At 37.2% G+C, this 14,429-nt stretch overlaps 1 protein-coding gene across 3 annotated transcripts in view; it reads right to left on the reverse strand.

The window, feature by feature from the left end:
* The window catches only part of camk1b (calcium/calmodulin-dependent protein kinase Ib), a 33,310-nt gene that overhangs the window by 12,792 nt on the left and 6,089 nt on the right, over positions 1 to 14,429 (reverse strand). The window lies entirely within an intron of this gene.

A 14,429-nucleotide genomic window follows, 5' to 3' on the forward strand; every position in this document is an offset into this window, starting at 1 on the left:
GTGGGCTGTTCAAATTCAAATCTAAACAACCAAATCACTCTCCTACTCTGAGATCTCATATCAGTATCAGCAGAGCAATACGTGATCTTGATTTAAGACTTAAGGAACTATTTCGCTCACAAAATTGTACAAAAACAACAATTAAAAGGTCAACATGCTTCTACCCGTGCCTCCTCGTATTTGAATGTGAATGACTGATTGTCTATCCAGTCCAAGGTGTGCCCACCTCTCGCCAAAAGTCAGCTGGGTTGACTGCGCATCGGTGAATGATGAGGGCAAGCGCTACAAAAAATTGGAGGGGAAAAGCAATTACATCGCTGACAAACGTGAGCAGTTTTTTGTTGATTCCAAACAGGAGGATGGTAATCTGTGGTGACAGACATTCCTCACACTTCCCACCACTTCTATCACAAACATATCGCTCCATCTGTAAATTTGAAAGTGAGAATAACTAACAATTTCCAGGCAGACATCTGGAGTGAAAAATCTCATTTTTGTGAGTCACTCTTCCTGTGAACACATTTGTAAATATCATTGCATATTATAAAAGTGCAAATCTGGTTTGACAACGATAATAGCCAGTGTGACACACATCAGGCTTGTAAAAGAGTCACTGGAGACAAAGAGATTAAACTCATGTTTTAATGTAGATAATTTGGCCTTTTTTTATCTCAAAGCCCCTGTAAAGTCAAAATAAAAATGTCAAAAATCATTTTTACTCACATTTTCTCAACTCTCAGACGCTGTGGGCAGGTCTGCTGAATGCGCTGAAAACTGCACTGAACTTAAAAAACGGTCGGTCAATTGCGTTCGTATGTTTAGCTAGCATATGCAAATCCCCATTCTGTATGAGCCATGTAAATATATCCGCTTAAAGCCTACATTTGTTGGGATATACCCTCAAGGTCATCGTGGAGAGGTGCTATTCACCAGCTAGCTTGCAGGCTAACAGGCTTCAGGACGCCATGGACTGGCAGCGATCTCGTCACTGCCTTGCTTGGTGTTTAGTTAGTGTGTGGGTCCACATAAAACACATTTCAGGAAAAGCTGGCTGTTTACTAAACACATCAACACGCGATATTTTCACTGCAGCTCACAGCACATGATTGACATTTGAGCACATACTTCTGCTCAACAGATTACGCTAAACAAAGTAAAACAAACTTGGTTGTTCAAATAACAACACTGAGATGTTCTATGCAGTAAATTGTGGCTTCAGAGAGGATTAATTTTTCATGTTGTGGGCACAGCTAGCTAAATAATTGTGGCTAAAACTAGCAATTGGGTCGGATAGCCACTAATGGGATGAAAGGGAGGGGGAACACATGCTGGACACCTAAGCGCGTCACTGGGTGCCGTTTGAGTCATGCCCCCCAAAAAAAATCCAGAAAACTGAAAAGGTGAAGTACAGCTCAATGCTATATCTTGTTAGAAGACTATCTTTGTCTTCTGCGTGTTCGTTGTTGTTCGGGTAGATAAAATGTTGATTTTCTGAATACAGACTGGAGATCGGTGAACAGGTCCTTCGAAGGATTTATTTTACAGAATATTCTGGACAGAAGCAAGTTTACAGACAAATGGCTGCAGTCCTCTCGCAAGTGTGTAGTTACAGCGGACTCACAGCATTCTTATACTATCTTGAAAACACATTAACTTCAACCACAGACAAATGGTCTATTGTTGTGGAAATAGAGGAGGCCCCTAGAGCTCATTCAAACACTCACCAAGCTCTACTGAGTAAATTAAAACAGTTATGACTAAATCTAAACAGTTATGACTAAACTAAAACAGTTATAACTAAATCAAAACAGTTCTAACTAAATCTGAGCAGAAGACCCTCAACAATCTCCACAACTGAGTACTACACATTTCTCAGTCTTTGCATGCAAATATATTCAATCGTGTATACTGTATTAAGAAACAAATGTCTTGGCCAATAGTTATATATTACTAATTTACTTTTAATCACACTGTGATAAATATAAATGTGCACTTGTGAACCAATATTATAAACAACTATCGTATGTCTGTCATCCTGGGTCACTATGGCAACAATACTGATGATGTTCTCATTGTGACAATTAAGCCAGTGTCCCATCAAACGGATTTAGAAATTGTGGCCTCAATTTGGACTGTCGGCTGTTTAAAATACACAAAAAGTGGTGCATGCATCTATCCTGGTTTCTCATTACGGCTAAGTTGCCAAAAAGTCATCATATCTAATGGTAAGTACTACCACTAAGTGCTTGATTAAGTTGTAATAGAGAGTGGTCATTTTCCCCTCCTATGACAATCCTAACGGTCATACTTCTACAGTACTTCATTAATATTCTGTGCAGCATAATAATTGATACATTTCCAAGGTCCATTTACAGAAGGGAGCTCGCTATGGAACAGACATTACAATACTGTAGAGTGTAATTAAGATGCACAACAGACAGGCTTCCATTAGGATGTCCAGTATTTAAGATTAAAGTACATTAAGAATCATTAAGTCTGCTCGCTAATAGACAGAGAGCTTGTAATGAAGGAAAGGAGGGATATAAATAATACTGATAAGGAATGAGAGACTATGGGAAGATGTCAACCATTCAAGTGTATACTTAAAAATGTTTCAGGGATATTTTGCCGGGAGCAGATGGAGGTGCATGTGTGTGTTATTGTTTGTGTGTGTGTGTGTTTTCCAGGAACCGGTATCACGGCCATGCTGAGCTGCGCTGTGCTGAGATACAGGCTTCTGTGCGAATTAGGTCAAGGCACGGCTGAAGGACGGTGGGTGCTGTAAGCATTGATTTCATGGTTTGGGGCCCGAATGGGAATGCGAAGTACTTTCAAGTTAAATATACTTTTTGGGGATGATATAACTAATATATTTATCAATGCTTGAGTGTGAGTACTGAGAGAAGAGATGAGTAGACAGTCACAAGCACAAGCCGAATTCATCACGTTAGCTGAGACGTGGGATAACGTGTCCTGCGCTTTGAAGTCCGTGACACTGTTTATGCTTCATACGCTTTAATGGAGGAAGGTCTAAGATACAACATCCTGCAATTTAGATGCTATAAAAACTACTGTGAAGTCAAAATAAGGCACAGAAAAAGAGATATTTTAGTATTGGAGTTAGGTCAGGTGTCTATCTGGGACATCTGTCTGCCAATAATGGATTGAGGACATATGAAGAAGAAATATAGTATTAAACATTGGATAGAAAGAAATTGAGAACAGGAGAGAGATGAAAAATAGATGAAGAAGGACAGCTCTCATGCTGAGAGACTCATCTGCTCTACAAAGGTGTCTGCTGTTCCTTTCTTCGTCAAAACGATCTCGCTAATGATCACTGTGGATTTGTTTGATTCGGAAGCGTTACAAAAAACGATGCATAATAAAACACAACAAAAATAGACCCATACCCATACGCACAAAAAAAAAAAGAAAGAAGCTTCAAGACAAATTTCTCGGCTCCTTCCGCACCTGCATTTACACCTCAATTAAAGTTTACAATTGCACCGAGTCATGAAATCCTGCTGACAGCGGCAGGATGGTCACACTGGCAGATTTCCTGGAAATCAGGAAGATCGCTGCAATCACGAAAATCCAGCTAATTAACACTTGGGAACTCAGAAAGTCACAAAGACTTTTCGTCTGTGTGTAAAGGAACTAATTGTATCCACTTATTGTTGCATAAATTACCTTTTATTGAAAAACATTCATTCATTCATTCTTATGGAAATGTGACTTTTTAATTTGTATATAAATACTTGTGCCTGCCCACCCATTAAAGCAGAACTCAACCCAAACATTTTCTTTACAATAACATATTCTATGCGCCAACATTAGTCTAAACATGGAATTCAGATTAGTATTGTATTTGTGGAATTTGAATTAAACCGCAAAATCCACCCATTTTTATCCATCTCAGAGGGTGGCCATTTTGCCACCTGCTGTCGACTAAAAATGACATCACAGTTTCTCAGAGCTCCAGGAACAACCAATCACGGTACACCTGTTTTCTGAGCTTGGCCATGTGACATTCACAAGCTGAGCCATGTTCGGTTGTTACCGCAGTTCTGATCAACTATGATGTCATTTTCAGTCGAAAATGGCCGCCCATGAGATGGATAAGCCCGGTGAATTTTGCTGCTTTATTCATTTTCCACTGTAGAATATAAATAAAGGGAATTTCCACAAACACAGTATTAATTAGAATACCATGCGTAGTGGGGCTACATAGAACGGTTGACTTCCCCTTAATTGTGAAATAAATAACTAAGTCAATTAATGTAAAAATGCATCTATGAACTAAGCCGTTCAGTAGCCCACTTCTAAGTCATACAATAATCAATGAACACACCAAATTAGGTACAATGTTCGGTACTACTTTTTTTCAGTGGTGTATTAGCTGGGGGACAGATAAGTAAATAAGACACTGGTGACTCAATACAGGTAAGCAGAGCTGTAGAGAGGTTTCTGCGGTTCACAGATTTGATTGCTTGGTGAAGTTGTTGATGGGCCAGAGTTGGTGTGTGATTAGGTTTGGCAATGTGTCCATGCAAAAATCTTTTCATTGTTTCGGACACTCAAGTTGTTTTCCACACTCTGAGCTCACTATTAAAAGAAGTAAGCAGACGCCCTGTGAACATTCGCAGATGCCGGTGAAATCCAGCCCTCTGGTTGTCATTCTAATAAAAGCCAGGCTCGCCATTGGCCCAGTAGTCTGTCTAATGTCACCTTCAAAATAAGCCATCATGGTGTGAGGGAGGCGTTGCGACAAATAAATGAGTCTCTATGTGAATTTACAAAATAAAAACATTGATTAGATAGAAAAAGAAACCAATTGTCAATTTCTTATATTGTCATCATTTTATAAATTGTTGCTATGTGAAAAACACTTAAAACTGAATGCAGATATCCCAAAAACCTCGAAATAAACAAAATGAAACAAAAAAAAATGGACATGTGTTTTTCACATAGCAGTGACGATATAGTAAAACCCTCGCTTCGGGTCCCTGGGATAACCTGCAAAAAAAACTGCCCCTCAAAACTAGATTGTTGCTCCTCAAATAAAATCATTGATTAGCAAAACTGCTCGTCAAAGAAAAAAATATATATTTCAAGCCTTAGACTCTTTAGGCAGCAGCAGTGTATTGAAGCTGGACTGGCTACAATCATGAAGTGCACTTAAAGTAAAGTTCAATTCAACTTGGCACGAATCATAACAAAATGATCTACAGGCACTTCTCATATGGAGCAGTTGTAGCTCGGCGTTCCTTTGACATTACAACAGCAACTATTGCTGCTCCAGAGCCGCTGAAGAAGTTTAACGGCACACTGCACATGTTCATCATCTGAATGTTTGTACAGCAGTTTATTCATGACCAACATGGAAGGTACTCTGACCTCCATGGAGAACTATTTTGTTTGTAAAAAGAGTTCTAAATATTTCAGAGGAAAGATGATGGAATCAATTACCGGTGCATATTTAATTGAATGGATACAGTTTTGATACTTAAGTTTGTCATGAAATGCTTGATTGCATACCATTTTAAGAATGACATTGCAGCAATATTTTGGACTGAAATAGTCATCTCTTTAGTTTTACAAGGTGAGATCATAAAATCCATTCTTCTGCAACATCATTGATACATCTCGGTCTCACACAGGCCCGCACAAACACTCACGAAACAGAGTGAGTTATTGAACATCGTACTCAGAAGCTGAGTGCCCGCCCTCAAAGTGCTGAATTGTTGTTGAAATCAGTGTAATAGCTGAGAGGGAACAAGTGGAGCAAAAGGTTCCTCTTTTCACAACAGCACTTTCCACATCACATTCTCGTAAACATACAGTGGAACCCCAAAGGTCAAAGGCAGTCAGTCGATCCTTGACCTGCATTAATCCGGTCAACCACTGCATTAAAACAATAACAATAGTTTTGAATACGTACCAAATCCATCTCATGCATCTCACTTTTGAACAATCTAATCTGGTGTCAAACTCATTTTTGTCACAGGCTACATCGTAGCTGTTTTCGAACAGAGGACTGTTTTGACTGTCAAACCATATGGATATAATGTTGGATGTATAATTAATTGATATGTATGATTATCGTCTGGGTCAATTATTGGCGCCGATATTCAGCATTTTGAAAAATCTGACAGCTGATAAGTGATCAATTTAAAACTGTGTAACTTAAATTGCCAGTTAACAACATAAGAGATGACTGTGGGAACAAACGTCTTTTGTTTTAGTATGAGATTCAAACAAAGATGAGTGCAAGTTTTACATTTCAGTTATTTTGAAATTTGGGGAAACGTATCCGTACCACTCATTATTTCTTTGTTTTCATTTAGCCTGAGCCTTGGAGCTCCTTGAATTTTTTAGAATTTTAATTTTAAAACAAAGATGTCTACTTATGTTGATATATAAAAAAACGTAACATTTTGCAAATCTGAAACGTTGTTCAATAAACATGTGTTTAAAGACATTTCAGCAAAGTTAAGAGTTGGTTGGAGTTTGTATTTTTCGTTTTTTTATGCCAATATTTCTCCTTTTATCGAAAACATTGTTTCCAAATATCAGTTATCGGACTCCTTGACTACTTTTTATGATCAACCCTGAAAAAAACCCATCTATCTATCTTATTATTACATATAGACAACAAATGTTAAATTGCTAATAAATCAGATGTCAGGGAAAATAGCTTGTTAAACTATTTTTCAATTCTTTAAAAAAAATGGTTTGGTAACAAAAAATAAATAAAATCATTCATTTATTGCAGCAGTTTGTCATAACAATATTGAATGATTAAACATTTACTTTTTCAGTAGGAAAATCAGCGATATAGCCAAATTATAGCTAATAAATAAATAAATAAATCTTTTAATCTATCTCTTAAATTTTCCTTCCTCCCACTCCTTTTCAGGTTAGGTTTAGTATTGTGTGGAAAAAATTCTATATTGTTGATGTTGATTGCTGCCTGAAATAAATGAACACATGAATGAATGAATGAAACAAGGCTCAGAATAAGCGGTTTTGCAACGCAGTTTGCGAGTGAAAATGTGCATTTTACATCTCATAAAAACTCATTGAAAATCAAAACTGAGAAATATCTACAGAGTGCATCAGCCACGCACACACAAACGCCACTCAAGGCCAACAGCCGAGGCCACTGTGTCACCATTCTACCAGAGCACCACAGACTGTCAGGGGCCGATCCATCACAGCTAATGATTTTAGGCGATTACATCACTCGCTCCAAATGTTCCCCTTCACTCCCCCCCCCCCATCCCATGGCCTCCATTGCTCCATCCCCATGCGCTTTGCAAAGTATTCTGGGCTGAATGAAGTTCCCGTCATCCAGCGAATGGCTGAACCCAAGCGCATGCTCTCAAAATGAGAACACGTGCATGTTTAAAATGTCAACACGGCCTGTTTGTGCAGTCGGGTAGAGGAGGCAACGACGCCGGTGGGAATAATGGGAGCAAGTATTGTAACTATGGAACAGCTGCTAGCACATGAACAAGAAAAGCAGGTTTTAAGTGAGCAGAAGACCAGAAATGCATTTTGAATGTATGTTACATATTAAACATACCGCTGCAGAGAACTTATATTAAGTTTCCCATGAATCTATAAACTTCCAGATTTGACAAATGATGTCATGCCAAACAACAACATGTGCAAAACACATACATTTTTTAAATGTTGCCAGGGAAAACACAGGGGAACCAAAAGTTCCTATGCTAAATAACCTGTACGGCTGCATTCGTGCATTTTGTGGTTTCATCCAGATTCGTTTGTCAGATCCACGTGAGCTTCTGTTTTAAATATTACTTGAGCCAGCGTACACTACAGAAGCTATAATCAATCAATCAATCAAACATGCATCTATGACTTCTAATTCATGTATAGCAGAGGCTTTTTTTTTTTAAGTGAAGCACACTAGGACACACGAGGACATGAGGTGCCAAAGCAAGAAACGATCCCTGGTCACAAACACACAAAAACCAAAGAGAAATAAACAGGAATAGATTAACATAAATAACAGCAAAGAGAAAAGTGAGAAGGCCAAAGAGGATTTGAGTTGATTGCAGTGAAAGCGCTGTCGCCAGTGTGCATTATTAATCCCCATCTGTTTTGATTACAAAACCACGCAAGGGCAACTTGGGAGTCACAGTAGAAATTCCACACATGCTCGTGGAAGACAGCTAACGTATTTCAGCAAATCGGCACACCGTTAAAATAATCTAAGTCATTTTGGGGGGGAAATTATTATTTTGCCTAAATCATCTCCTTATGATGCAAATGGTTAAAAAAAATGTATTAGATTATTTTAAGAAGGCGTCGAGATATGAATTAGAATAGACAAAAATGACTTACCACATAAACAATTTCAATCTACACTTACTATCCCTAAAAAATCGCTAAAAAAACAATTCTTGTTAACTGGAAAAATAAACAAACTCTGAATATCGACCAATGGTCTAACCTCCTCATAAATCACATTTTAATGGAAAAAATATCTGCCTCAAATAAAAACCAAATATCAAAATTTATAGAAACATGGTCTACGTATATAGAATTTTTTAACCTAATTCTGGTTACTTAATTCTGTCTGTTAGCGAGAGCCACTACATCGTGATAACTTACATTGATGTTTCTGCATTTGGCAATTTATTATTATATTATATTATTAGTATGGGATTTTTTTTTAATGGGCTTTAGGTGAACTGATGAATACACACAAACACGCACGCACGCACGCACATGCACATGCTCACCCACATACAAAAAAAAAAGTGTATATATATATATATATATATATATATATATATATATATATATATATATATATATATATATGTGTGTGTATATGTATATATATGTATATATATTTAAAAAAAAAAGAGAAAGAAAAGAAAAAAACATTTTTTTTTCTTCTTTTTTTTAAAAAGGAGAGCAATGATGATGTCAAATCGAATGAACAATACTAAGCTCTCCTGAAAAAAAAAAAGAATAGACAAAAATGGATTAAATAATGACAGAAATTCAGAACATTTCAGTGCAGAGTACCCATTTTAAAAATGGGACAGGGCAACGAAAGACTCATAAAGTTGAAAAGAATGCTTGGAATAGTCTAGTGATGAACAGGTTAATTGGAAACAGGTGATTGTCATCGCCAAAAGGCTCAATTGTTCTCAAGCAAGGCAACGAAGATCGAAAAGAATTTAAGGATTGAATCATCGATGGTCCCTAATATCATCAAATGATTCCGACAATGTAGAGAAATCTACGCACGTAACCAACATTGAATTCGCCCAGACAGCATCATTGTTTCGAGTACATTGTCATATGGGATCAAGAACACTTCAAAAAACTATTGCCAGTTAAAACATTCATTGCAACACTTTTTGGCCAAATTGTTACAGAGAGCAGCTTTAAATATCTTGTCTTTTCAGTGTGTTCAATTGAAAATAGGTTAAAAACGATTTTAAAATCATTGTACTCTGTTTTTAATTTACATTTTACACAATCTCCCAGCTACGATGAAATTTAGTTGTACTTTATTTTAGATTGGCACATTGGCTAACTTCGTTTTATACCTTTATGATTAAAATTAATGAACAAATGAATTTATATGATTTCCAACTCGATTTTTGTTTAGTTTAAATTACAACTTGGAAGTCAACCAGCATCGCAGAAAGAATTTACGTGCAATTCCATTGTATAGGTTCTACCGTAATTTAAAGAATTTTATTAAATTATTGCTACGCCTTGTAAATAAAGTTAAGTCATGGAGATGTGTCAACCCTTAGTGCTTATCTCTTTCTTTTCTGAAGGACTCTGCTTGATCAGAAATGTGTTAGGACATACAATTTTCTACAATGTCATGTGTATCATGAACTGTGTGCATGTGTTCAGGTATTCATATGCTTTATGCCAGCAACATGATCAAATTAAACTAATGGTGGGTCTAAAACAAGCGAGGCTCCTTGAAACATGTTTATAAAACCACAAGCGTGAAATCTACTTCCTTTTCTGTATACGCAAGTGTGAGTCTTGCACGAACCTAATGCACACATGTGCACCCAGTGGATTATTAATAGCAAATCAAAAAACTTTGTTTCCATAGTGACTGTTTGAGTCCATTCCGGAAAATGTCTCCAGTTGTTACCAAGACAACAATCCAGCTACAGCAAATGAAGGTGGCACACAGCTGAGTAATGCGGTGGGCCAGGAATCGCCCCATATCCAAGATCCTCGAACCGAGACGGAACAGGTGGAAAGCTGGAGGACGGCAATGAGAGATAATTCTTGGGTACTGACTAATGTGAAGGTTACCACATTAATTACTTAGTTGGTGGATGCAATAAATGGGCCTTATTTTCATGTGCAGTTTAATTGTGTGCAAGATTTTCTTTTGTTTGGTAGAAACAGGCATTTGTGCCGTTGTGGGCGAGAACAAATATGACTTGCTTCCTGGCCAGTGGAAGCGTCTCCTCTCAATCCCTTCAAATTCAGCCCATTAGAGTTGAATGGACTTCATGGCGGAAGCAGAATTGACTTGCTGGTGTCAATGCAGGAGATCGACTATATATATATATATATATATTAGGGGTGTGAATTGCCTCGTACCTGGCGATTCAATTCGTATCACGATTCATAGGTCACGATTCGATAACGATTAATTCCAATACGAATCTATAAATTGAATATTGAGTTTTTTTTAACTTAAATTTAGAAAATACTAATCAGTAAACTTGTACATGTACATTGTAAGATTTGTATGAAAATGTATTTGTTTATCTGAAAATTCAGGCTTATTACTGAACCACTTTAACAAACAGGTTGCAGTCTGTTTCATGTTTGAACAGCACTGAAATGAAATATTAAGGCTTAATGTTCCATTAATATAACATTCTTCCATGCTTAATGTGTGAATCCTAACCCTAAGTAAGACGTTTTGTTGAATATTCCCATAAGAAATTGATGTTTAAAAATGGATTCGGCCGCATATCGAATCGATTCGAGAATTGCGCGCTGTCATATCGCGATATATTGCTGAATCGATTTTTCCTAACACCCCTAATATATATATATATATATATATATAAAATGAAACTGCACACGCCCTTCTTCACGTACACAATGCACAAATGACGTCTCAGCCGCAGACAGAGGGCGGGAAATTCAAATCCAAATCCAGTCTGAAAATGATTGGCCAGAGGCTTGCAAGAGTACCCATTGTGAACAGCTAAGGTGCTAATCTACTAATAAGAAGATGTTTTAGTCGTAAATGGTCAAATAAAAAGGCTCTTGTAAAGATATTTTTGGCCTAATTGTTACAGAGAGCAGCTTTAAGGATACAAAATGAGTTTGTCCCGTATATTTTGCCCCTTAAAAATGATGCCTTTATCTTAAATGATTCACTCAAACAAGATTGAGTTTCACTTCTGTATCAGCTACTGCTCACATAAAAGAATCCTGGTCAAACAGGGATGTCGGTGTGTGTCATAGGAAAAACTAATACCTCAAGCAAACATCTTGAATAAACATCCTGGCATGTGACAATCAGCAAGCATGAGAACGAGCACACACAAAAAAAGAGTTCCAGCTCAAATACCAGTTCCAACTTTGAATCGCTTAGGGGGGACTGGCCAATACCTCAGTGTGAGAAATCAGTCTCATTTGAAAACATGAACCAAGATATCCTCAGGAGAAACTCACAAGACAGACAGTCAAACAATGTTGCAGGATTGTTTTCCATAGCTGGAAGAGCTAAATTACATATTAGCTTTCAAAAAAATGTCCTGTATAGCTAAGTAGGCCCTTTCCTCACATGGATACTATCATACTACTACATCATTAGCTAGGCCTCTGAGACGCAGATGATGAGTCAGTTCAGAGTATCCAAATGACATGCAGTAGATGATCCCGGCATCCATTTCAAACAACAAGCACACATGCTCACTGTGGCACAGGCACACAATGTCCTCTGAAGTTAAGAGGTTTAATAGAGACTGTAATGCCTCAAGAAAAGCAAACAAGGCAAATAAGGCACACACACACACACACACATGTCCCGGCAGTAATCCATGGCCAAACGCTCCTCTCGTACCGCAGTATTTAACCTTCCAATGTGTGTGGCAAATGATGTCATGCGCTGCTAGGTGCTAAAATGGGACTGATTAGAAAATGGTTATGATGAATGTCATAACATACATGAAGTGGCCTTACCTTCACCTCATGTCTTATCCGTGCAGACAAATGTTGAGAGATGAAAGTGTATTCAATTATATACATGTACTGTAGTAGGGCTAGGCCATATGGTAGGCTCTTAGCAAAGCCAAATTGATAATAATAATAATAATAATAATAATAATAATAATAATAATAATAATAATAATAATAATAATAATAATAATAATAATTATACTGGGATTGGCTGGCAACCAGCTCAGGGTGTGCCCCGCCTACTGCCCGAAGCCAGCTGGGATAGGCTCCAGCAACCTCCCGAGACCCTTGTGAGGACAAGCGGTTAAGAAAATGGATGGATGGATAATAATAATAATAATAATAATAATAATAATAATAATAATAATAATAATAATAATAATAATAATAAAAACTACTTTATAAAACTCAGCACTCTATAGTGCAAAATGATCACGATCATATGACATTATACATATTTCATATATTTTAAATACATTTTTGACCTTACAGGCTTCCCGTATCTGACTTAATAAATTTCTAGTTTTTGGATGACTGTGTTATTTTCTCTTCATTCGGTTATTAATTTACCTGCTAATTTTCTGTTCATAGTTGATTAATTTCCACTGTAACGTGTGGAACAACTAAACACTGATGTATCTGGTGTTTTGCTACGCTACTTTTTATGTTAAAGAAGCGCTTATCGTAGCTTCTCTGCTTTCTCCATTTTGCTCTTCTTGCTCAGTGTGACGCAAGACTTACCACTAATCCTCCTTTAGTGAAACGATACTTGTCAGCAATGTAGTTTATTCACCGCCATGGATTGAACTAGTCGCGGCTGATAGCTGGTGGTTAGCATAGCACCTAGCATAACAGACACACGTATGGGTCAGACTGCGATACGATGACATCATCATCAAGTGTTGTTGCAATATCATATACAGAATTTCTACCACCTCCCACATACCCCTATACTGTGGTTACAAACATGCTGCTGTTTCATTTTGAAACTACAGAATTAGATGGTATCACGTTTTGTAGTGAGCTTTAACACCTCCCTGCTCAAGATCTTTCCATTGTTTTGGCTTGTGCCTTACACTTTACGATTGTTAATTGTTCGTAGTTTTGTGAATTTTCTGTAGAGCTAGTCTGTCAAGAAACATTCATCAGACTCCACTCTTTTGTACACCTGAAAAATCTACGGTGATTCAATGTAGCAGCCCAGCCATAACTGTTATCCAAGTGAAGTGTATCATGTTCACTTTTTTATTGTGACCGACGCGTCTACTCAGCTCCAGGGTGCAGAGCTGTCATGGCTCTTCCATAACAGTTTAAAGTAACCGCGTATCCTTAAGAGGCTTTCTCAAGTTCCATCTACAATTATTTACAGGCCGACAGCAGCTCCATGTAATTCTTTGTGGAGGGTTTGTTGACATTGTGACATCTCGCAGTGTCATAAAATGGACATCATAAGCTTGATTTAGTGTGCTGCTTTTTTATGACTTCAGAGAAATCAACTTGCTGAAAATCTAACCAAACTATTTAATGTAATATGACTGGGAAGGCAATATCTAAACAATTTATGACAATTCTAATATGAATAATATGAATGAGGGAAAGTGTGGAAAAAATGTTATGCATAGCTACATGATGGCAAATATTTTTCCCTTTGCTCGGATATTAATAAAGAGTTGTGTTTCAGTTATACAATAAAGACACAATCCCTGATCAGTCAGCAGTGACTGTGAATTCCACCAATCTCAAGCAGCTTTAATATTTCTGTACGTAAATGTTGAGACTGCCCACATACTTACGAGTAGCGATATGAATGGCACAGTATAAACTATTACAATGAAACATTAAACCCTATAACGTCAAACGTATCATATTAAATACAAGACATTTTGAGCCCTCTATTTCATTAGTATAATATATTTTCCCCCATTAAAACCCTGACGTATACGATCTGACACATGCATTGCACGGATAATCCATTAGAGGGCAGTATCACCCAGCTGATGGCTTTTCCAGCGAACTTGCTCCAATTAAATAAGGAGAAACACATATACTTATTAATAGCTGTAAATGTTCTTTCTGATTTTTGGAAATACTAATATGTTTGATATGTCTGTATATCATTCTATTTTTGACAGTTATAAATGTACAAATTTAAAGCATTGTAACCTGATGTATCAAATATGACACAAATCAAAAGTCATATA

This window comes from Vanacampus margaritifer, chromosome 8 (assembly GCF_051991255.1).
Source record: "Vanacampus margaritifer isolate UIUO_Vmar chromosome 8, RoL_Vmar_1.0, whole genome shotgun sequence".
NCBI lineage: Eukaryota > Metazoa > Chordata > Actinopteri > Syngnathiformes > Syngnathidae > Vanacampus > Vanacampus margaritifer.